Source organism: Mobula hypostoma, chromosome 2, assembly GCF_963921235.1.
Source record: "Mobula hypostoma chromosome 2, sMobHyp1.1, whole genome shotgun sequence".
NCBI classification, from domain to species: domain Eukaryota; kingdom Metazoa; phylum Chordata; class Chondrichthyes; order Myliobatiformes; family Myliobatidae; genus Mobula; species Mobula hypostoma.
Window position 1 is genome coordinate 141,907,376 of NC_086098.1, and position 26,687 is coordinate 141,934,062.

A 26,687-nucleotide genomic window follows, 5' to 3' on the forward strand; every position below is an offset into this window, starting at 1 on the left:
CTTTCAAACCTATTAATTCTTTATCGCAGGTGGCGGAGTGGAGAGATCTGTCTCTACCAAAGGAGGTGTGGGGCACTCCTTCATTCTGCTAACCTGCACCTCACCTTTGGGCAAGGTGTAGCATCTGCTTAGCAACACCGTCTCGCTCCCCCGTCCCAGATCAGGGTCATGCGAAGGTAGGGGAGCAGCTGATGCACATCACAAGTCCTGGTTATGCAACCACTGACGCCAGGCAGACAATCTCTGAGGTGTACTGATAATGGCTGGGGTCAGCTGTCTTGTAAAGACACTGCCCAGAAGGCGCCAATGGCAATTCACTTCTGTAGAAGAACTTGCCAAGAACAATCCTGGTCATGGGGCCATGATCACCTTTGTCATACGACAGGGCACATAATGATGCTTTAAGTTTATGAGAGAGAACCAGTACCTTGAAAAGACAGTGACAACTATATAGGAACAATAAAGAATTAGACTGAAGATAGGAGATTTTAAGTTTAACTCTGTTTGGTTTCAAGTTAGCCCATTGCTTTGCTTTGCTTTTAGTTAGTTGCACGGTGGGTTTTTTTTTGGGTTTTTTTTTCTTTTTTTCCATTGATATATATATAAAATTTAGTATACTATTATGTTATCTTGGTTTTTTATGTTTAAATTACATTGTTTGTAGTATTTTTTTTGGTATTGATACCTTCTGGAATTTTATTATATTTTAACATTGTATTAATGTTTATATGCTTTACCTTTTTGTATACTTATTCAATAAAAAGATTTAAAAAGAAAAAGGAAACCATTTGTTGCCATCAGTGAAGCTGATAATAAGGAAAAATAAAACATTTGATGAAGCCACTGTCCCACTTTCAATTGTGTACACTCCTCAGCTGTTAAACTATTGACAAAGCAAGCCATGCTGAGCATCAATTAATTCCCACCGCAGGCTGGTGGAAAAAAAATTATATCAGCATCCGTCAATTAAATAAACCTTTGCTCGCAGCCACTAACAATATTAAGACTCTCACAGCTGAAGCATCAATGAATAATCATTATAAAAGAATCCCCTGGCATTGGAAGAAATGTAATTAAAGCCGCTGGTTCAGAAAAGAACATTAAAATTGGTCATTTGGAGTGACTGAATGCTTAAAGTTCAGAATTTAACCTTTCTACCCAGACCGGTGTGTGGCAACTGCAAGTTAACCAAAAGGTCTTTTTGAAGTTAGTAAAAGGTGACAAAATGCTTGGAGATATGGATGAGTATCTTGAGTGGTTACATCAGTGTATACTCTAGGTGATTATAACATGACCATGAAGTTGCTGGATTATCAGCCCGATTCAGGGTCACTGATCCAGAGACACAAGTCTGGGGAATTTAAGCTATCAAGTTTCCAAAAAATTCTCACAAAAACCCATCTGGGAAGAAAAGCTTGTTGAATTTCCTCGATCTGGTGTCTACTGATCCAAAAGCAGGTTCAAGAGCAGTGACATCCCTTCAACCGTTCAGTTCTTGAAGCAACAGAAACAACCCAAGTCACCACATGGCAGCAGCACCATGAGCACTTTGCATTACAACAGACTAAATTACAATGCCTAATTTATGCTGCTTATTTAATGCTGTGTGCCTGTGAAGTTTCTCATTGCAACTGTGCACGCATGTACTTATGCATATAAATTTGACTGCATCCAAACTCTACGTGGCTGGCTCCTAACTGTCCTTTTGGTTAAGGAGCAAATACTGGAGACTCAAGAAATACCGGCACTCCCGGCAATTGGGAGAATGAACCAAAAACTCTACTTGATCATGATAGAAAATTGAAGCAAGGAAACAACTGCAGCCATTGATTTGCTGTGTTTGACCCCTCTTGTTGATGCCTGTGCTCCAGAGAGTTAAGGCTGATTTATACTTGTGCGTCAAATGTACGCCGTAGATATGGCGTAGCAGCGTACCCTATGCTATACCCTACGCCAGCCCTACACCGTAGCCTAACATGCACCTCTCCCAAAATGTAACTACGTGTTGCGGCGTCGCAGACCGCAACAACTGTGATTGGTCCGCTTGGTAGCATCACATTTCCTCCTACGCTGCAATAGCTTCCCATTGGGCGACTGAAGGGCAGGGAAGGAACTCTGGTTACAATGCTTTCCATAAAGCTTTACAGACCTCCGAAATTATGGAGGACCCTGTGCCCGACGCCAGTTTGTAACTAGCTGCTACAGCCTGTTGACTTCCACCTGAAGCTAAAACTCGAATGGTGATTGCCAGTCTCTGAGAATACCGTGTGTACACTGACGCAAAATAACTGGTTGGAGACAATGAACTAAATCGTCAAATCTACCTGCCGACATTGGAAAATATCTGAAATGCATTTCCTCGTCCTTATCTCTCAGTGGCCGGACAAGCACAGAAAGTTCACCCTCCTTCAGTTTCAGTCGCCATTGTTTGAAGTTTGAGTTTCTTCTTGTTGAATTTCAACACGAAGAAACTCAACACAGTGGCATAGAAACCCAACTGCCAACTAACGTTTTGGCGGTGAATTGCAGAGCGACACACACCAACGCACGAGTATAAATGCTCACAACGGTGTAGCCCACTTGCGTAGGCTATGGCGTAAGCTAGTACACACAAGTATAAATCAGCCTTTAGGGTGGTTCCCTGCATTCATTCTTTAAATGAGATTCTTGAGCAGGAGTCCTTAACCTGGGGTCAAAAAGCAAGGGGTCCATGGATCAATTCCAGGGGTCAGTGAACTTGATTGGAAAAGAATTGACACCTTTATTTTCACTAACCTCTGACTGAAACTTAGCATTTCCTTCAATTATGAATGTAGGCAACAAACCACAGTAGTATTAGCAGAACCTGTGGCTTTGTCACCGAAAGAAATCACAGGTATTTTCATATCGCATTACAGTTGTTCAAATACCTCAAATAATCTTTTATGGCTCAGCGATCACTATTTCAAAATTACAGTAGTTATCAGACCTGCTGTTAGGTTGAACGTGATCAGTCTTCCTCTCTGCATACGCTTGTGTGAGGTAGCTGGCCAACTATCGGGCAGCCCTGCGCCTAGTAGTCGTTTAGCCACCAAATGGTGAAGTCACGTATTTTCCCATTTGTGACCCAGACATCCACGTTGCTCTCTGTCGTTCCCTATCTACAAATGCATGTTGAATAGTGTACAGGAGCTGAGTCATTCACACTGATAAGTCTTTAAAAGATAAGATTTAATTTTACCTTATATATATTTTAAATTTATAGTCTTGTTATTTAATGTGTTAATAAAAGCACATACTATATCAGAAATTTTAAAAATATTTTGATAACTGTATTTCATATAATTGGTTTCTTTAATAATCTTATGTACTTTTATTTTTTATTCTGAGATGGGGTCCCTAGGCTTCAGCGGACTGCCAAAGGGTCTCATGGCATTGAAAAGGTTAAGAACCCCTTTCCTAGGGCAATCCACATGCCCAAGTCAGCCACGAATTCCCTGCTCTCCTCCCGGAGAAAACGGCTTGAACAGTTCCCCTAATTATGATTTTTCAGCCCGAGTGACAGTAACGTAAATCTCTGCTATTAACCTGTCAGCCTTAATCTGCACTGTTCACTTCCACAACTTGATCTGCCATTACGAATTTTGTTTTTTACACAAAAGAAAATTCTGAGAGTCAGCTCAGGGTAACAGCTAATAAGATACAGAATGGGCGTCACAGTTAGTGCCGTGCCGTCACGGTTCCAGAGGTCAGAGACCAATCCCGGTGCCATTCTGTAAGTAGCTTGTATGTCCTCCCCGTGGAATGCGTGGGACTCTCATGGGTGCTTCGGTTTCCTCCCACAGTCCGATGAGGTACGGGGTTGGTTAAACTAGTCATTGTAAATTGTGCCGTGATTAGGTTAGGGTTAATCAAGGTCCTGGGGTTGCTGGGGCAGTGTGGCCTGAAGGGCCGGATGGGGCCTACTCTGCGCTGTATCACTAAATAAATAAGTAACATTCAGACTGATAGTTTGAACAACTTGTCGAGACAGAGGCTTCCAAAACGGGCCTTAGCTCAGTGGTGGCACACCTGCGCTGTGCCAGGATGTAGTATACCATCTGGGCCGACTGCACAGGTATGCTGTGAGATCCAGCTGCACTGGCTGATGAAACGTGAAAGGAAGCAAATGAAAATGTGAACAGTTTGCTGATTTTTCTGCAATATGCAGGTTCCCTCCAGTTTGGTGAGATCACACGTTGGGTACGATGTGTAATTTAGTTTTCCTTCCTCATGAACAACCTACTTGCTGCAGAGGCAACGGACAAAGGGTTCTTAGGAAGAACCCGGGCATTAGAGGGCTGTCCTAGGAGGTTAAGTTAAGTAGAAAGGACTTACGTTTCCTACAGTAAAATTCCAAAATGCTGGTAATCCGGTGATAAACCTGAAACATTATTTCTATTTGACCCTCTCTATGGATGCTGCCTGACCTGCTGAGTAATGCTGGCATTTTCTCTTATCGGATTTATAGCCTCTGGGCTGCTTACTTTTTCATATTTTCTGGACCTTAGGTGATCCTGCAGACGTAGATTAAGCCATTGACAGGCTAAACACTGTGAAGTTGTTTCTTCAGAGTGTGGAATCACAATTTAGGACTTGAGGTTTGGGAGTCAGAAATTTGGGTGTTGAGGTGAAATTTCTATACCTACAGATTGCGAATATTTGGAATTCGACAACTTGGAGCGCCTTGGTTATTCAGTTGTTGAATATATGAAGATTGAAATTTGTAGATTTTTCTACGAGAGGAACCAGAGATGAAGGGATTGCGCAGAAAAGTGGCTAACATTCAGAATTCAAAACAGGCTTGAAGGCAGCCTAGGCTATCCTTACTATCTCCTTTGTTTCTTCCTTTCAGATTCAGACTTGGAACTATTTATCAAAACTGACTGTGAAATGCATCATTTGCGCTAACAACCAATACACCTAAGGATATGTGGGGAGCAGCCCATAAGTGTTGCCACACATTCCAGCGGACTCTCGGGAATCGGGCCTCAAACCTTCAATTCTTGGCCCAGACTCACAGGCATCGAGCCCCCAACTTTCAGTTCCTGGTCTGGACTTGTAGGCAAAGAGCCTCCAACCTTCATTTCCTGGTCTGGACTCACAGGTTTCGGGCCACCGACCTCTGGACAAGACAACCCTCAGGGGGCTTCGACCTTTGAGCTTTTGCCAGCTTGAGTATTTGACCTTCATGCTTCTACCTCCTGATCCCAAGCTCTGGACTTTGACCTTTGGTTTTGCCCTCTCAACTTACCAACCTCGGTATTGAGCCCAGGACTTGCTGATCACAGTTTTGATCATCAGGGTCTCCACCCAGGACTTAGTATTAATGGGTTTGACCTTCAGGCCTTGACTTCCAAACTTGCACCGACCTCTGACCCCAGTGAACACAGGCTCTTGTATAAGCCTCTGATCCAAGAGTCATCAACCTGGCAGCCACTGGTATCCTCAGCACCTGCCAGCACGAGCTCTGAGAGTGCTGACATTCAAGTGTGGAGCACTCTGACCTGAACTCTGAACCCCAAACACCGGCTTTTGCCTCTGACCTCTAACTTTCTCTCGTCCCTATCACTGAACCACAGCCTAATCCAAGGCATCGGGAAGGCCTCTCATCCTTTGAACTGGCCTGCCCTACAGCTCCAGAGACACGGTTAGCATGACGTCATTACAGCTTGGCGCATCAGAGTTCAATTCCAGCACTGTCTGAAAGGAGTTTGCACGTTCTCCCTGTGACCACGTGAGTTTCCTCCGGGTGCTCCGGTTTCCTCCCACAGTCCAAAGACGTACCGGTTAGTAGGTTAATTGGTCATTGTCCTGTGATTAGGCTAGGGTTAAATAGGAGGGTTGCTGGGTGGTGTGGCTTATTGGGTCGGAAAGGCCTGTTCCACACTCTATTTCTAAATAAATAAAATAAAAGTACTATCTTATAGTAGACCAGGGGTTCCCAAACCTTTTGATGCTATGGACCCCTGCTGAGGGGTCTGTGAACCCCAGTTTGGGACTCCTGTGCAGACTGATTTCAAGGGAAGATCCTCAGAGATGAGAATGCTCTTTTCAACACACTGGGGTTATTAAGAATTTAGGTTTTTATTTTCCATTGATACTGCTGATGACTACATTAGGTGAAAACTGTGCATCTCAGTGAATAATCCTCTGACGTCTTTGGGCCTCTAAAAATTAGGGCCTCTGAAAATTAAGGCCTTTAAAACTGTAGGAAATAAAATAGAAACGTTGGGCAGCTCAGGAAGCATTGCAGAGCCAAAGAACGATATTATCACAGAGCAATTCAGCGTATCATGTCCAGGTTTACCATCAAACACTCATCTGTGCTAATCTTATTCTCCAGCACTGGTCTGTAGCAATTGGTCTCCAGATGTGTTAAAATATGTGAATCTCTACCTCTACCACCCACTCTTGCAGTACATTCGAGCTTCCAAACACCCTCTGGGTGAAAGAAATTTTCCCTTAGAATTAACCCAAACCATCGACTCATTACCTCTAGTTTTTAGACACCTCTGATGTGGGATGATGTTTCCTACTATTTATACTGTCTCCCTCAATCATGCTTGCCCTCACTCTCCTCTGCTCTAAATCCAACCTTATCCAGTCTTTCCTTAGAGCTGAAATGCCCTCTCACTGGCAACATCTTCTCGGCATACTCACGTGCAATAACACCCTCCCGATAGTGTGGCAATTAGAAATATCCATAGTATTCTAATCATCTCCTGTTCAATGTTTCATAGAGTTGGACCATAACCAACCTACTCGGATATTCTATGTCAAATCCAGATATCCCTTGTGCCTCTTCACCACTTTATCTGCCTAAACTGCACCTTCAGGAATTCTTAGACTTGCACACCGAGGACCACCTGGTCTTCCATAGTCCCGGAGGCTCTGCCATTAACTGTGTAGGTCTTACCCTGACTGGCCCTCCGAGAGTGCATTGCTGCCTGCTTGGCAGGATTAACTGCCACCTACCATAGCACAGCCCATTTTATCAACATCGATGCTGTCCTCGAGGCCATGGCTATTCTCACTCTCCCACAACCCCATATTTTTCATATCCTCTGTGAATTTATTAATCCTTTCTTTGACATTCCCTGGCAATCATCGCTTTTGTACAGCACTAGACAAAGGCATCCAATCACAGAAAAAAAACCTCCACCATAGATGCTGCCTGACCTGCTGAGTTCCTCCAGCATTTTGTGTGTGTTGCTCTGGATTTCCAGTATCTGCAGAATTCCTCGTTTCCCATAGGATGTTTCCCATCCTATCTGTTTCTGTCCTAATGCTACGATACCTCCTTCCTGATGGTATGGGGGGGTCAAAGAGATTCTGAGTCAATTAGGAGGGATCATTGACAATGCTAAGGGCCCTGCCTACGCATTGCTCCTGATAAATATCTCGGATGGATGGAAGAGAGATTTTGATGATTCCCTCAGCAGTCCTCACAAAACTTTGTAGAGACTTCGGTCAGATGGCTCACAATTCCCGTACCAGACGGCGATGCAGCTGCTCAGGACACTCTCAGCGGTGCTCCAGTAAAAATTGGTTAGAATGGGGGTGGGGTGGGGCAGGAGTCTCGCTCACCTCAATCTCTTCAGGAAGTGGTGACACTGCCATGCTTTCTTGACTAAAGAGGTGGTGTTGAGGGACCAGGCGTGATTGTCCATTATGTACACTTCCAGAAACTTGGTGTTCCCAACACTGTCCGTGGAGAAGCTCTGTGTACGTTCAGTGAGGAGTGGTCAGCCTACACCTTGCTAAAGTCCACCATCATCTCTCTAGTCTTGCCACGTTGTTGTGTTTGCGTCATTCTACCAGCCACTCCACCCCCTCTGTGCGCTGTCTACCCTGCCGTTGTTCATGAGGTCAACCACTGTTGTGTCATCAGCGAACCTGATGATTTTGTTTGAGCCAGATCTAGCGGTACAGTCATGCGTCAACAGCGTAAGCAGCAGCGTGCTGAGCAGGCAGTCCTGGGGGTGGGGGGTGGGGCGCAGCGTGAGATGTTGCTGTCAATACGGACCAACTGTTCTTTCTGTCAAGAATTCTAAGATCCAGTTACAGGGAGAGGGGATAAGACCCAATGAGGACAGTTCAGCCACCAGCTTCTGAGGGATGATTACATTAGCAGGAAGACAATGCGGTCCATAACCCACTGCTCAAAGCACTTCATTACTATTGAGGTCAATGCCACTGGATGGTCGTTGGTAAGGCAGGCTACCGTCAGCCTCTTGGGCACTGGGATGATGGTGGCTGTCTTGAAGCCTGGGGGGATAGTGGGGCTGTTCCAGAGAGGTGCTAGAACCTCTGTTAACTGGGCCGCACAGTCCGTCAGCACCCGACCAGGTATGTTATCAGACCCCGCAGCTTTACCCTGGCTTGACCCTAGCTACGGGTTTTCCTCACATCAGCTGTGGCTAGACGGAGTGCCTGCTCCTCGGGATGGGGGTCAGGGTGTCCTTCCTCACTGGCACATTGGTCTGTGCATAGAAGACATTCGCCCTATCAGGAAGAGAAGCGTCACAGTCGTTGACACTCAGAGTGGATTTGTAGTCCGTTATGACCTGAATACTCTGCCACATGCACCTCCTGTCTCTGGTGTCATAGAAACGGCTGTGTCTTCTTTGTGAATAATCCTGTTTTGCCTTCCTGATGACACAGGAGAGCGTAGCTCTTGAATTGAATTGATTTTATTACTTACATCCTTCATATACAAGAGGAGTAAAAATCTTTATGTTACGTCTCTGACTAAATGTGCAATGAGCAATTTATAGTAATTTGTAATAAATAGTATGTACAACAGGACAGTCAATATAACATAGAAATACAGTTGTATTAGTGTGAATTAATCAGTCTGATGGCTTGGTTGAAGAAGCTGTCCTGGAGTCCGTTGATCCTGGCTTTTATGTTGTGGTACTGCTTCCCGGATGGTAGCAGCTGGAATAGATTGTGGATGGGGTGACTAGGGTCCCCAGTGATCCTTCGGGCCCTTTTTACACATCTATCTTTGTGAACCTCCTGATCTACAGTTGCGCTTGGTGCTAAAACTGAAGGCAGCATCCCGATCTCTTAGCAGAGCACCGGCCATAGCTTCTGATCTGCCTTCGCACAGATGTGCTTAATAACAGTGATGTCCTCAACGCACTCCTCTATATAGCCAGTCACAGATCGTGCATAGCTATCACTGTCAATGTGAGGCTCGTTGGTAGCCACCTCCCTGAACGTGGTCCAGTCTGTTTTTAAAACTGTCCTGGAATGCCGAGGTTGCTCCTTCTGGCCAGATCTTTATCTCCCTTTGAATGTGTTTGACTCATGTTATCAGTGATCTGTGTGCAAGAGCTCACGTAGTAGATAAGAAGTCAGAGAATCCAAGGTGGGGCAGGGACAGCCTTGTGTGCACCAGGGACGCTGATATAAACCAGGTCTAATATGTTCTCACCTCTGTGAGCAAAGTCAACATGCCAGTGAAATTCAGGCAGGGCTGTTTGTAAGCTAGCATGGTTGAAGTTGCCAGAAGCAATGAAAAAAACATCAGGGAGTGTGGCTTGGAGGTCACTGAAAGTGCCACAGAGCTCATGCATTAACTGGACTGCACGGTAGCATAGTGGTTAGCACAATGCTTTACAGTAACAGTGACCTGGGTTCAATTCACGCCACTGCCTGTAAGGTAGTTTGTACGTTCTCCCCGTGACCACGTGGGTTTCCTCCGGGTGCTCCGGTTTCCTCCCACAGTCCAGAGATGTACTGGTTGGTAGGTTAATTGATCATTGTAAACTGTCCCGAGATTAGGTTTAGATTAAATTAGGGCGGCATGGCTCAAAGGGTTGGAAAGGGCTGTTTCACGCTGCATGCCAATGAATAAATGAGCTCTCTGGGTGATGGTGCTGTGGGGGTGGGGCTGTATACAGCCACTATGACAATGACAGCACACTCTTTTGGTGAATAGAAGAGCCTGCACTTCAGCATTACCAGAGGTGAACAATGAATACCGAATACCGAAGCACACACCCCTTCTTATTTACATAGATGTGCACCCCTCCCCCACTTCCACGGGTCATACCAGTGACCCGTGTCCGAAAAGACACGAAGCCCTCTCGCCGGATGGCTGCTTCAGGGGTGGTATCCTGGAGCGCAGCAGTCCCAGCTCACGCTAATTCAGTCGCCAGCGCAGGTAATGAAGTTTAATTTCTGGCAACAAGAGGATTATTTGTTGCCAGAGGACCAATTTTTATCTTTCTCCATGACCATCTTTACACTTAGCGATGGTTCATGACCTAAGCAACCTGATTATTATAATATTTATATGCTAACACAATAATTTTTAACGAGGAACTGTTCGGCATTGTTGGACACATAAAAAAAATGAATGCTGATAAAAATATGTGAGGTGGTAATTCGCAGTAAAACTATTTTGGCTTATTAAAACATCCAATTGCTTTTTTAATGCCCCAGCCATTTAATCTTAAAACCTGTTTTGCATTCTGTTAGAAATAATGAATTGTATATTTTTACTGCATTCAACATCAGACTGCCACTGCCAAAATATTTTGTTTTTGATTTGCACTTTGAATCTTAACAATAGTTTTCAGCTTTCCAGCATATTTTAATATTGTGATTGTTAGCCTTAGTGTTTTAGACCACACTCATATTAGCATGTAATTTTCATCACCTGTAAAGATACCTACATCAGAAGATCGTTTATTGATTAGAATTCTGCTGTCAATACTATTATCCCAAGCAAGCTCATTGCCGAATCTCTGGACCTAGTGAATTAATGCTTCTCTCTGAAATTGGATCCTTGACTTTCCCACCAGCAGACTGCAAGTGGTAAGGACAGGCAGAAACAACCCTGCGACGATTATTCCAAACACTGATGCCCACAACTCTTCTCCCTGTGCACTCATGACAGCCTGGCCAGATTCTGCTCTATCCCCCATCTAAATTTGCAGACAATATCACAGTAGTGGGCTGCATCTCATAAAAGGAGGAGATAGGGGAGAGGGGAGAAGAGAGAGCGACATGCTCTCTTAATGACATGGTGTCCAAACAACAACCTTTCCCTCAGTGTAAATAAAACACAAGAACTGGTCATTGACTTCAAAAAAGGGGGCAGTGCACATGCTCCTGACTACACTAATGGTGTGTTTGAGAGAGTTGAGACCTTTAAGTTCCTTGGTATAAACATCTCCAAAAGAGGGAATGTTGTTTCCACCTATTTCCTCCCAGTTTCCTACTTCATCCCCCCTCCCCACCCACCTGGCTTCATCTAGCCCCTTCTAGTTTGCTTGTACTCTTCCTCTTCCCACACCTTTATGTTCTGCCGTCTTCATCCTTCCTTTCCAGTCCTGATGAAGGGTCTCAGACCAAAAAAATTGACCCCTTGTTCATTTCCATAGATGGCTCCTGACCTGCTGAATTCCTCCAGCAATTTGTGTCTGTTGCTCTGGATTTCCAGCACCTGCAGAACCTCTTGTGTTGGTTGCAGGTCAGGCAGCATCTGTGGAAATGAATAGGCAATCAATGTTTTGGGAAAGGAAGGGAGCAGAAACCAGAATAAGAAGGTGTGAGGAGGGGAAGGAGTACAAGCTGGCAAATGATAGATTGAGACCAGATGAGGTGGAAAATTGGTGGGAGGGGTGAAGTAAGAAGCTGGGAGATGATAGGTGGAAAAGGTAAAAGGGCAGAAGAAGAAAGAATTAAATAGAAGAGGACAGTTGACCACAGAAGAAAGGGAAGGTGTTATGACAGTGGGAGGATGGTGTAAGGGCAGATGTGTAGGAAATGGAGGAGATGTAGGTCACGGCAGCATTGATGGGGGTGAAAAGGATATCGCATTCTTTGAAAAAAGAGCTCATCTCAGACATTCTAGAATTGAAAGCATCATCTGAGAACAGATGTAGCAGAGACGGAGGAACTGAGAAAAGGAAATTGCATTTTTACAAGTGACAGAGTGGGAAGAGGATTAGTCAAGCCAGCTGTGAGAACCAGGGTATAAAAGATATCAGAAGATCAAAGATTGAGACAGAGAGATCAATAGACGGGTCCAGAGATAGAGAATTGTGCTGTTTTGCGATTGTGTCTGTATTTATTGTTGTATTTATGTAGAAAGGTAACACCACATTAATGGGGCTATATTACAGACCACCCAACAGTCCTAGGGATTTAGAGGAACAAATTTGTAAAGAGATTGCTGACTGTTGAAAGAAACATAAGGTTGTCATAGTAGGTGATTTTAACTTTCCACATATTGACTGGGAATCCCATACTGTTAAAGGACTGGACGGGATAGGGTTTGTCAAATGTGTTCAGGAAAGTTTCCTTCATTAGTATGTAGAAGTCGCAATGAGAGAGCATGCAATACTGGATCTGCTATTAGGGAAGGAGACAGAAGTTTGTGTGGGGGAACACTTTGCATATTGTAACCACAATGCCATTAGTTTCAAAGAGATAGGTCTGATACAAGGGTTGATTTCTAAATTTCTAAATTGGAGAAAGGCTAATTTGGATGGTATCAGAAATGATCAGGGAAATGTGGAGTGGGGCAGGCTATTTTCTGGCAAAGGCGTACTAGGAAAATCTGAGAGTACAAAGCTTGTATGTACCTGTCAGAATAAAAGGTAAAGTTAACAAGTGCAGGGAACCTTGGTTTTCAAGAGATATTGAGGCCCTGGTTAAGAGAAAAAAGAGGTGCATAGCAGGTATAGGCAAGTAGAAATAAATGAAGTGCTTATGGAGTACGAGAAATACAGAGAACACTTAAGAAAGAAATCAGGAAGGCTATAAGAAGGCATGAAGTCGCTCTAGCAGAGAAGGTGAAGGAGAATCCTAAGGGATTTTACAGGTATGTTAAAAGCAAAAGGATTGCTTGGGACAAATTTGGCCCTCTAGAAATCCATGTGTGGAGTCAAAACAGATGGGAGAGATCATAAGTGCATTTTTTTGCATCTGTATCTACTCAGGAGTGAGACGAAGTGACATCAACTTCATTGACCCTGTACAGAGGAGGAGGTGTTTGCTGCCCTGAGGCAAATCAGAATGGATAAATCCCCAGGGCCTGACAAGTTGTTCGCCTGGACCCTGTGGGAGGCAAGTGCAGAAATTGCCGGTGCCCTAGCAGCAATATTTAAAACATCCTTAGCAACAGGAGAGGTACCAGAGGACTGAAGGATAGCCAATGTTGTTCAGCTGTTTAAAAAATGCTCTAAACACAAACTAGGAAATTATAGGCCAGTGAGTCTGACATCAGTTGTGGGAAAGTTATTGGAAGGTATTCTAAGAGACTGGCTATAAGTATTTGGATAGACATGGACTAATTAAGGATAGTCAGCTTGGCTTCCTGCATGGTAGGTCATGTCTAACCAATCTTATAGAGTTTTTTGAGGAAGTTACCAGGAAAGTGGATGAAGAGAAGGCAGTGGATGTGTCTACATGGACTTTAGTAATGCATTTGACAAGGTCCCACATGGGAGGCTGGTCAAGAAGGTTCAGTTGTTGGGCATTCAAAATGAGGAATTAAATTGGCTTAGACATTGGTTTTCTGGGAGAAGCCAGAGAGTGGTAGGAAATGGTTGTCTCTCTGACTGAAGGTCAGTGATTAGTGGTATGCCAGAGGGAACGATACTGGGTCCTTTGTTGTTTGTCATCTATACGAATAGTCTGGGTGAAAATGTGGTTAACTGGAGCAGCAAATTTGTGGACACTTGGCCAAGTGGTTAAGGCATTGGACTAGCGACCTGAAGGTCGTGAGTTCGAGCCCCAGCCGAGGGAACGCGCTGTGTCCTTGAGCAAGGCACTTAATCACACGTTGCTCTGCAACGACACTGGTGCCAAGCTGTATGGGTCCTAATGCCCTTCCCTTGGACAACATCGGTGTCGTGGAGAGAGGAGACTTGCAGCATTGGCAACTGCTGGTCTTCCATACAACCTTGCCCAGGCCTGCGCCCTGGAGAGTGAAGACTTTCCAGGAGCAGATCCATGGTCTCACAAGACTAACGGATGCCTTAAAAAAAGTTTGTGGATGACATCAAGACTCGGGAAGTAGTGGACAACGAGGAAGACTATCTTGGTTTGCAGAGAGTTCTGCATCAGCTGGAAATATGAGCTGAAAAAATGCAGATGGAATTTAATGCAGACAAGTGCGAGGTGTTGCCCTTCAGTAGGACCAGTCAGGGTAGGTCTCACACAATGAATGGTAGGGCACTGAGGAGTGCGGTAGAACAAAGTGATCTGGGAATACAGGTCCATAATTCATTGAAAGTGATGTCACAGGTAGATAGGGTCGTAAAGAAAACTTTAGGCATGTTGGCCTTCATAAATCAATGTATTGAGTACAGAAGATGGGATTTTATGTTGAGGTTGTATAAGATGTTTGTGAGGCTAAATTTGGAATATTGTGTGGAATTTTGGTCACCTACCTACAGGAAAGATGTAAACAAGGTTAAAAGAGTGCAGAGAAAATTTACAAGTTAGTTGCTTGGTCTGGAGGACCTGAGTTATAAGGAAAGATTGAGTAGGTTAGGACTGTATTCTTTTAAACAGAGAAGATTGAGAGGAGATTTGATTGAGGTATATAAATTCATGAGGGGTGTAGATAGGGAAAATGCAAGCACTCTTCTGCCACTGAGACTGGGTGGGACTACAACCAGAGGTCAAGGCTTAAGGGTGAAAGGTGAGAAATTAAGGAGATCATGAGGGGAAACTTCTTCACTCAGAGAGTCGTGTGAGTGTAGAATGAGCTGCCAGTACAAAATGGTCCATGCGAGCTCGATTTCAGCATTTAAGAGAAGTTTGGATAGGCGCATGGGTAGTAGGGATATGGAGAGCTGCGATCCCAGTGCATGTCATTGGGAGAAGGCAGTTTAAATGTCTTTCAGCATGGATTAGATGGGCTGAAGGGCCTGTTTCTGTGCTGTACTTCTCTATGACTCTATGAGAGTGAAGAATATTATTGTAACCTAGAAAGTAAACTAATCTGAAGCTAAGGAAAGCCACGTACTGTTTTTACCCTTCTTGTACATATTTTATTCAAGCTTATTTTTGAAATAAAATATACTCATGAATCACAAAACCTCATCCACATCTATCTTACATTTAGACTTGGTTTTTCCAAAGCCCTGGTGGCCTATCTTCTTCTTTGCCTCTTCCGTAAATATCAGCTCATTTCAATGTTTGTTATCTGTTAAGTTGAAGAGCTTCCTGATTAGCCAGTACTCCAATGTTTTCTGACCTACAAGTGCATCTGTTTAAGTCAAGTCTTAAAATAAAAACTCTGTCCTTCAAAATGTCACCAATCCCTGTGTCTGTAGTCGTATCCCCCAGCCCCAAATCACCTGAGATGTCTGTTATCCTATTAAATTAATGTCAAAATAAAATTTATACCAGAGTATAAACATATCATCATATACAATTCTGAGATCCTTTTTCCTGCGGGCATACTCAGCAAATCTATAGAATAGTAACTGTAAACAGGATCAATGAAAGCGCAAGAGCACAGAGGACAACAAACTGTGGAAATGCAAATATAGATAAATAGCAACAAATAATGGGAGCATGGAAGACCAAGTCCTTAAAGTGAGACAATTGGTTGTGGGAACATCTCAATAGATGAGTGTAGGTAGCCTCTATTGTTCAAGAGCCTGATGGTTGAAGGATAGTACCTGTTCTTGAACCTGGTGGTGCGAGTCCTGAGGCACTTGTACCTTCTACCCGATGGTAAAAGTGAGAAAAGAGTGGGTGGTGAGGATCTTTGATGGATGCTCTTTCCTACAACAGTGTTTCTTGTAGATGTGCTCAAAGTTTGGGAGGGCTTTACCCATGAAAAACTGGGATGAATCCACTACCATTTGTAGAATCTTTCACTCAGAGGCTTTGGTGTTCCACAACCCAAATTGCTGGAGGAACTCAGCAAATCAAGCAGCATCTATGAAGAGGAATAAACAGTCAACATTTTGCGCTGTGACCCACCATCAGGATTAGAAAGAAGGAGGAATACCTAGAATAAGAAGGTGGGGGAAATGGAAGGAGTACAAGCTGGCAGGCGATAGGTGAAACCAGATGAGGAAGAAGGTAGGTGAGTGGAAGAGGGGGAATAAAGTAGGAAGCTGAGTGGTGATTGGTGGAAAAGGTAAAGGGCTGAAGAAGAAGGAATCTGATAGGTGAGGTTAGTGGACATTGGGAGAAAGGGAAGGAGGAGGGGCAGCAGATGGAGGTGATGGACAGGTGAAGGAGAAGAGATGGGAACCAGAATGTGGAATGGAAAAAGGAGAAGGAGGGAGGGGGAAATTACCAGAAGTTAGAGAAATTGATGTTCATGCCATCAGTTTGGCGGCTACACAGAAAGAATATGAGGTATTGCCCCTCTAATCTGAGTGATGCATCTTAGTGGGAGTAGAGAAGGCCATGGAAATGGCACTGGGATGTTGAATTGAAATGAGTGGCCACTGAGAAATACTGCATTTTGTGGTGGACTGAGTGAGGGCCTCACCAATGTAGAGGAGGCTGCACTGGATATGACAGATGACCATGAGAGACTCGCAGGTGAAGCATCGCCTCACCTAGAAGGACTGTTTGGGGTCCTGAATGGTGGTGAGGGTGGGGATGAAGGGACAGGTGTAAAACCTGTGCTGCTTGCAAGGTTAAATGCTGGGGGAACTGAGGGGAGGGAAGAGTGTACCATGCAGTCATGCGGTGAGTAATCCCTACGGGAAGTGGAGAGTGAGGGGGCAGGGGAAGATGTGCTTAATGGTAGGATAGTTACAGGTGCCAGAAATTACTGAGAGTGGCGTGCTGGATGCAGAGGCTCATGGGATGGTAGGTAAGGACAAGGAGATCCCATTCCTGTTTGGAGGTGAGGGATGGTGTGAGGGCAGATGTGCAGGAAATGGTAGAGGAGTGGGTGAGGGAAGCATCGACTGAGGTGAAGGGGAACCCTGTTCTTTGAAAAAGGAGGACATCTCAGGCATGCTAGAATGGAAAGACTCGCCCTGAGAAGAGACCCAGCAGAAACAGAGGAACTGAGAAAAGGGGATAGGATTTTTAAAAGTGACAGGATGGAAGAGATATGGTCAAGATAACTGTGAGCCAGCAAAAGTGGAAGCTCCCGGTGGCCACACATTTCAATCTGACTTTCCATTCCCATTCTGGGAATGGTCCAAGGCCTCATTTACTGTCACAATGAGGCCACACTCAGGTTGGAGGAGAAATGCTTCAAATTCCATCTAGATAGTCATCCTGATGGCATAAAAATATTTTTTTCTAATTTCAGAATCAGAATCAGGTTAATTTTACAGCAACAGTACAATGAAATACATGATAAATAAATATAGAGATAAAAACTGAATTACATGAAGTATATATATATATATATATATGCCTATTAAATAAGTTAAAATGTAGTGAAAGAAAAGTAGTGAGGTAGTGTTTTTGGGTTCATAACTTCCAGTAATTTCTCCCTCCTTCCCTAGCTCCCTTTTTTCTTTCCCCATTCTGGTTTCCCTCTCTCCCTTCTCTTCTCCTCACCTGGATCATCACCTCCAACTGGTGCCCCCCCTCCTTCCCTTTCTCACAAGGTCCACTGTCCTCTCCTATCAAATTGCTCCTTCTTCAGCCCTTTCCCTCTTCCACCTGTCACATCCCAGCTTCTTATTTCATCCACCCTCATCCAACCAATCACTTTCCCCCCTCACCCGTTTCACCTATCACCTGCTAACCTGTACTCCTTCCCCTACTCCCACCTTCTTATTCTGGTTTCTGCCCCCTTCCTCTCCAAAACTGATGAGGCATCTTCTCCAGACCTTTGATTATTTATTCCCATAGATGCTGAATGATTTGTTGATTGAGCATTTTGTCTGTGATGCTCGAGATTTACAACAAGTGCAGAATCTCTTGTGTTAGCCTGTTAATGTGGCTCGTAATCATCTACAGATTTCATCACTTCTGCTTTGGCCTTGCTGTTGTGGCTGTAAACTCTGGAATATGCTCCCTTTCCCTCCAGGTTCTTCCCTGCAATGTCTTGCAAAGATAAATGTACGTATCTCCATATTTTTCATGGCACAGGGTAGATGGAACAGGTTCTGCAGCTCGCAGAGAGCCGCCGATATACAGTACGCTGGTGCCATCTTAAAAAGGCCGTACTCTTTTCTCGCTGCTGCCATCAAGTAGGAGGTACAAGTGCCTCAGGACTCACACCACCAGTTTCAAGAACAGATACGACCCCTCAACCATCATGCTCTTGAAGGAAAGAGGATAAAGGATCGGATTCCAGTTCTTACAGTCTCGCTCCAAGTAAGAAGTGGAATTTGATTGTAAACAAGGTGGGACAGCGGTAACCTGATTGGATGAGGACTAGCCAATCAGGAGGGATGGACGATGGGGGTATGAATACCACCAGACTGTACATGTTGTACATGCCCAGGGATCATCCTTGATGAAGATGGCAGAGTCTGTCATCAGAATATTGGTTAAAATTGATACTGAACCCAGCAGGAAGCCTGAGAAGAGTTTAAAAGAGGATAACTACAACTCATTCTATTTCTGGTGTTCACACAACCAAAGATCTCACTTTAAAGGCTCCTTATCTTGTTACTTCATACTCTCGTTATTTATTGCTATTTATTTATATTTGCATTTGCACAGTTTGCTGTTCATTGATCCTGTTTACAGTTACTGTTCTATAGATTTTCTGAGTATGCCCGCAGGAAAAAAGAATCGCAGGGTTGTATGTGATGACATATATACTCTGATAATAAGTTTTACTTTGACTTTACATAGATGGAGGCCATTTGGCCTATCAGATTTGTTCTGATACTCACAACAAACCCATCAATCATATTCCTCCAATTAACTCCTAGGAACTTGTTCTCTCTCACATTTACAACAATTCCTCTATTTCTGTTGACTCCTATCTACGCACTAAGGGCAATGTACAGCAGTCAGTTAACCAATCAATCAGCACATCCTCAGATTGTGGGAGGAAGCTGGAGTACTCGGAGAAGTCATGTAGTCACAGGGAGGTAGTCCGCTAAGGAATCTCCAGGGGTCAGAATTGAACTGGGCCATTGGACCTGAAAGGCAGCATCTTAACCCCATGCCAGCGTGCAAGTCATTCTAGCTGACTGTATTATTACAATAACAATAGAGAGGTATAGCACAGAAACATATTGTTCAGCCCATGGAGTCCATTATGACTATCGTTCACTCATTTACTCTAATCTTCTGCCGATCCATTTTACTTTCCTCGTATTCTCATCAGCTCTGTCCAGATTCTAACTCTCACCCTACTGCCAGGGGTAATTTATTGTGGTTAAGCAACTTGCTAAGCTGTACATTTTTTCAGGTGGATGTAGGAGGAGCTGGAGCATCCGCAAGAAACCCTGAGGTTGGTTGGGACTACAACTAGAGGTCATGGGTCAAGGGTGAAAGGTAAAAGCTTAAGGAGTCTTTACTCAGAGGGTGGTGAGAGTGTGGAAGGAGCTGCCAGTAGGAGTGGTTCATGTGAGCTCGATTTCAACATTTAAGAGAAGTTTGGGTAGGTACATCAATGGGAGATGTATGAAATGCTATGGTCCACGTGCAGGTCGATGGGAGTATACAGTTTAAATGGTTCGGCATGGACTAGATGGGCTGAAGGACCTGTTTCTGTGCTGTACTTTTCTATGACTCCATGACTGTAAATGCACATGCAAACTGCACACAGGCCGCATCAGACTTCAGGACCAAGCCCAGGCTGCAGGAACTGTGTGACGGTAATATTAGTAACTGTGCTACTGAACTATCTAATCTATAAATGATGGCTCATGTAAAATTCACAGCTAAACTCATGTCCTGCATATTTATTTGAAAGGAGAACAATAGGCGTTTGGAACCTTCCCTGCATTTGACAGCTATTGCGGTCATGAATAGAGTCATGAAAGGTCTATTACTCTGAAGGAGGTTATTCGGTTGAGACCCAAGAGACTGGAGATGCTGGAATCTGAAGCAACACATGCAGTCTGCTGGAAGAAACCCGCTGCTCGAGCAGCAACAGTTGGGGGAAGGAATTGTCGACGTCTCAGGCTGAAAGCCCACATCGGGACTGAGAATGGAGAGGTGAGATGGCCAGCGTGGAGAGGAGAAAGGGAGCGGCAAGAAAGGATTCAGAGGTGAGTGGTGTACTGAGGAGGGGGGCGTGATGACAGGCAGGTTAGTGCCGCGTAGGGGAGGTGAGCGAAGGAACAGATGGAAGATGGTGGAAGGTGAATTCAGTCCATTGTGTTTGCTTTCCAGCTCTTTTTTTAAATTTTTATTTCAAAATATACTTTATTCAAAAATAAATATATACAATAAACCATTCAATAACTTACCATCTTTTTCATACGTTTCCATTATACTCAGTACATATCCGTATTTATAGCCACCCACATGGCACTCCGATAGTTCAGCTTACCATATCATTGTTGAGGGGTATACTCCCCGCCCTCTGACCCCTCCCACTCCCACGGGTGGAGAAACCTATACTGTGGTCCTTCCCCACCGGGCCCTTGCGGTGGCTGCACCGAGTTTCAGTGCATTCCTCAGCACGTACTCCTGCAGCCGAGAATGTGCCAGTCGGCAGCATTCTCCCACGGACATCTCCATGTGCTGGTAGATCATGAAGTTTCGGGCCGACCAAAGAGCGTCTTTCACCGAGTTGATGATCTGCCAGCAGCACCGGATGTTGGTCTCCGTGTGAGTCCCCGGGAACAGCCCGTAGATCAGAAAGTCCTCTGTTACGCAGCTGCTGGGGATAAAACGTGACACTAGCCCGTCCATCCTCCTCCACACCCTCTTTGCGAACTGGCAGTGTGCAAAGAGGTGGGTCACAGACTCCTCCTCACTGCAGTCCTCCCGTGAGCAGTAGGGTGTAGAGACGACGTACCGGGTGTACAGGAGGGCTCTGACTGGGAAGGCCCCTCTCACCGCCAGCCAGGCGAGGTCTTGGTGCCTGTTGGTTAGATCTGGCGATGAGGCATTTTGCCAGATGAACTGGACAGTCTGCTCAGGGAACCACCCCACTGTGTCCATCACGTCCTTCTCCTGCAGTGTCCAAGCTGACCAGGCAGGCGTCCACCCCCCTGTCCTGCACGTAGGCGATGGTGTCCCTCAGCAGCGCGAGGCTGTCTGAGATCTTCCTGCCCGGTACAGCACAGGTTTGGTCCGGTTCCAGCTCTTAGTTTTCTGTATTCCTGGAGATCAGGAATCTTCAAGAATCCATGCAAGTACCTTTTAAATATAAATGTAAGGGGTTTCTTCTTTTATGTTACTGTGTATGTTAATCAAAATGGCCTCTTTGTTATGTTAATCTTTTATGCTACTGCGTATGTTAATTAAAATGGCTTCTTTGTTAATGTTAAATGCTGATAAAGTCTCTAACTAGCACTTTGCTTGGGTTATAATATAGATAACAGAGTAAATGAACCAATGAATGTCCATGTTATTCTTTCTTGGGGTGATATGCTGTCTCATATGGCTGGCAACCGGGGGTTTTGGCGGGGAGTTGGAGGAGAGACCGGGAGGACGACGGACGTACTGGGGTTTTGGCGGGGAGTTGGAGGAGAGACCGGGAGGACGACGGATGTACGGGGAGTGCTCTGGTCGATCACTCCGGGCGGGGAGTTGGAGGAGAGACTGGGAGGATGACGGACCTACTGGGGTTTTGGTGGGGAGTTGGAGGAGAGACCAGGAGGACTATGGACGTATGGGGAGTGCTCTGGTCGATCACTCCGGGTGGGGAGTTGGAGGAGAGACCGGGAGGACGACGGACATACTGGGGTTTTGGCGGGGAGTTGGAGGAGAGACCGGGAGGACGACGGACGTACTGGGGTTTTGGCGGGGAGTTGGAGGAGAGACCGGGAGGATGACGGACGTACTGGGGTTTTGGCGGGGAGTTGGAGGAGAGACCGGGAGGAAGACGGACATACGGGGAGTGCTCTGGTCGATCACTCCGGGCGGGGAGTTGGAGGAGAGACCGGGAGGAAGACGGACATACGGGGAGTGCTCTGGTCGATCACTCCGGGCGGGGAGTTGGAGGAGAGACCGGGAGGACGACGGACGTACTGGGGTTTTGGCGGGGAGTTGGAGGAGAGACCGGGAGGACGACGGATGTACGGGGAGTGCTCTGGTCGATCACTCCGGGCGGGGAGTTGGAGGAGAGACCGGGAGGACGACGGACGTACTGGGGTTTTGGCGGGGAGTTGGAGGAGAGACCGGGAGGAAGACGGACGTACGGGGAGTGCTCTGGTCGATCACTCTGGGCGGGGAGTTGGAGGAGAGACCGGGAGGAAGATGGACGTACGGAGGGTGCTCTGGTTGATCACTCCGGGCAGGGAGTTGGAGGAAAGACCGGGAGGACGACGGACGTACTGGGGTTTTGGCGGGGAGTTGGAGGAAAGACCGGGAGGACGACGGATGTACTGGGGTTTTGGCAGGGAGTTGGAGGAAAGACCGGGAGGACGACGGACGTATGGGGAGTGCTCTGGTCGATCACTCCGGGCGGGGAGTTGGAGGAGAGACCGGGAGGAAGATGGACGTACGGAGAGTGCTCTGGTTGATCACTCCGGGCAGGGAGTTGGAGGAAAGACCGGGAGGACGACGGACGTACTGGGGTTTTGGCGGGGAGTTGGAGGAGAGACCGGAAGGATGACGGACGTACGGGGAGTGTTCTGGTTGATCACTCCAGGTTGTCCCGGGCTGCGAGTCGAAGGGGTCCGAGTGGATCGCAGAGGGAAGGAAGGAGGTCCCGAGCTCCAACGTGTGCACAAAGAAATTGAACTTTGATAAGTCCGGTGCCTTTTCCATTCCTTTTTGTATTGTACCTCTATGTGCCTCATAGATTTAGTAATATCAATAAAGTGTAATTGGTAAAAGGTACAGTGTGTGCTGGCTGATGATTGATGTTTGAACCGAATCAGGTGGCATTTGTACAGCAACCGACGTAACCGGGAGACAAGGACGGGGTTTCCCTAGATAAATACCAGCCAATATAGCTGAGCATTACATAAGTTTCTTCCTCTAATGCAGTTCCGACAATGACTTTGAGAACTATCAGGGTACCTTATTTTCTCAGTTCTCCTCTAAACCTTTAAATTACCTTTAATCTATCAAATAGAAATTTAACCAAATATTTCCAGGATTCGAGGGCAGGATTTTATTCCTCAAAGTCCAAAGTCAAAGTAAATTCATTATCAAAATAAATTTATTGCCACCATATACAACCCGAGATTTGTCTTCTTGTGGGCATTCACACTAACTACGAACAATCACAATAGAATTAGTGAAAAACTGTCAACAACAAGATGGACAGACAGCCAATGTGCAAAAGACAACAAACTGCAAATACAAACAAAAAGAAGTGTGCTCTTTGGAGGGTAGGAGTCTGAGCGGTGATCTTATAGAGGTGTATAAAATCATGAGGGGCATAAATAGGGTGCCTGCACATATTTCCCTCCCACCCCCCAGGAAAGGAATCAGGAACTGAGAGGCATAGGTTTAAGGTGAAAGGGCCTGAGGGTCAACTTCTTCACAGAGGTTAATATTGAACAAACTGGCAGAAGGAGCAGTTAGGACAGCCATAATAACATTGAACATGGACAGTTATATAAATCGGTTTATAAATGAGTACTAGAGGGATGTGTCCAACCACTGGCAAATGAAGCTAGCTTAGCTGGGCACCTTGTGTGGGCACGGACGAGTTGGGCCAAAGGCCTGTTTCTGTGCCTAATGACCTTATCTCTTTAGGACCAAAAGATACAGGAGCAGAATTAGGCCAATTGGCCCATTGAGTCTGCTCTGCCATTTCACCATGACTGATCCATTTCCCTCTCAGTCCCTATCTCCTGCCCTCTCCCCATAACCCTTCATGCCCTGACTAATCCAGAATCTATCAATGTACGCACCCGCCTGCGACTTGACCTCCACAGCCGCCTGTGGCAACGAATTCCTCAGATTCACCACCTTCTGGCTGAAGAAGGTGCTCCTCGGCTCCATTCTAAATGGACATCCCTCTATCCTGAGCGTGTGTGCTCTGGCACAGTGAACATACACTGGCCCATAATATTGTTGAAAGCCATCGTTTGCTGTCATCACACCATTAAACTGGCAGAAGCTGTTGAAATGTCCACGCAATTGAATAAATGAGGTCACTGTTAGTGTTCTCCTGCTCCTTGACAGAGCCACTTCTCTTGTGCAGCAGCAGGAGTCAAGGAGCCACTGAGAATTTCACACATTTACCATCTAGTCCAACTGTGAAGCAATCTGTACTATTGCTCGGGGATCCCATGACGCTGCTTTTGTTGGATGCCAGGTACCCCGGCTGCACGTACAGCTGACAGAAACTGTCAGTGCACGAGGAGAAAGCTCTATGCCAGCCCCCCTCCTCACTCCCCCGACCTGTTCGTACCGGAGGGCAGCCCTCCTCGAGGGTGAAGAGTGCTGCTTTCTTTGAGGCTGCAGAATTCCACGCCAACACGTGCAAGATATTTGCACTCAGGATCACTCTCCTGCCTCCGGTAACAATGACCTGGAAAGGTATGCCACAAGGGAACATGGTCCCGTAGTATGTCACTTTGAAGGTACAAATACTACGGGAAGCAGTACTAATGTTCTTACTGATTGTGCACGTCCCTCGTACATATTGTACCTTGGGAGTTCAATTTTGTGTCTACAACAGAATAAAAATAGTGATTATTTTTCTTCCTACCCTTCCAAGTTGCAGCTAAATTTTCATAGAAGCTGTGTCTTACTATGTGTATAACAATGACAAAGGACGTAGCTCAACTTTTCCTTACTGAAAATAACATGTCCTGACATACCACTGGTTTTATTATGTACGTAAGTAACACAGACAAAGTGCTGGAAGAACTCAGCAGGGCAGGCAGCATCTGTGGAAAAGAGTAAGCCGTCTATGTGCTGGGCCGAGATCCTTCTTCAGGACAGATTGCTCTTTCCCATAGATGCTGTCTGACCTGCTGAGTTCGTCCAGCTTTCTGAATGCATTCCTTTGGATTTCCAGCATCTGCAGACTTTCTCAAATTTGTGATTTACTACGTAGATATTTTTATTATAGGTTAAGCCAGCTGAGACTTAGAAATTAGAAAGAGGCAAGGAGCAACATCTGCCTGTTCCAGCCTGTCAACCGTTCAAGGTATATCTGTCCTTACTTATTTAAGAAGCCTAAACCTCTACAGAACACTTTGAGTATAGCTTTACCAAGGTTTTAAGTAATTGTACCTGCATCCTTGCTCCTCTATGTGCAAGTCCTCTTGTAATGAAGACTAACCTACCACTTACCTAAGTGCTGAACTTTTTGGAGGATTATGGACAATTTCCACCAATGTTTTCTGACCTTGGCAATTTTTTACTGTATCCAGACTGACACCACATCTTGATTCTCTAAGCCGGCATCCTTCCTGCAACTGCTCAGATTTCATCCTTTGTTAACAGTACCTACCCATCTCCTGTTCCTTCTTGCTTATGATTCCTAAATATTGGATATCCCTGAATGTTTAGCTCCCAGCCATGGTTACTACGGTGATTGGTTAACGGGGACAATGGTGACCGCAGCTGAGAGATATGAAGGATCTTCATTTAACACAGCGGATCTTCATTCAACGCGGCAGATCTTCTGGAAAATCTATTTCTCCTCTCCCAATACAAAGCAGTACAGTGCTATTTTATAGTTTTTAAAACTTAATGACTACAATAAATAGCTAACTAGTTTCAACAGCTATTATTATCTACTTTAACATTTTGAAGGCAGACAGGCTTTTCAGAATTACTTATTTACAAAGGGATCATATTCCAACTGGTAGAATTCCTTTGAATACTCAATGAAACAATGCCCATAGTCTTTTTCCCGGGGAAAGGGAATTAAAAGAATAAGATTGGTAAGATTAGTCAAAGTTGCTGGTGAACGCAGCAGGCCAAGCAGCATCTATAGGAAGAGGTGCAGTCGACGTTTCAGGCCGAGACCCTTCATCAGGACTAACTGAAGGAAGAGTGAGTAAGGGATTTGGCTCCTCCCATTTCCTCCAAACTAAAGGTGTAGCTATGGGCACCCGTATGGGTCCTAGCTATGCCTGCCTTTTTGTTGGGTTTGTGGAACAATCTATGTTCCGTGCCTATTCTGGTATCTGTCCCCCACTTTTCCTTCGCTACATCGATGACTGCATTGGCGCTGCTTCCTGCACGCATGCAGAACTCGTTGACTTTATTAACTTTGCCTCCAACTTTCACCCTGCCCTCAAGTTTACCTGGTCCATTTCCGACACCTCCATCCCCTTTCTAGATCTTTCTGTCTCTGTCTCTGGAGACAGCTTATCCACTGATGTCTACTATAAGCCTACTGACTCTCACAGCTATCTGGACTATTCCTCTTCTCACCCTGTCTCTTGAAAAAATGCCATCCCCTTCTCGCAATTCCTCCGTCTCCGCCGCATCTGCTCTCAGGATGAGGCTTTTCATTCTAGGACGAGGGAGATGTCTTCCTTTTTTAAAGAAAGGGGCTTTCCTTTCTCCACTATCAACTCTGCTCTTAAACGTATCTCCCCCATTTCACGTACATCTGCTCTCACTCCATCCTCCCGCCACCCCACTAGGAATAGGGTTCCCCTGGTCCTCACCTACCACCCCACCAGCATCTGGGTCCCACA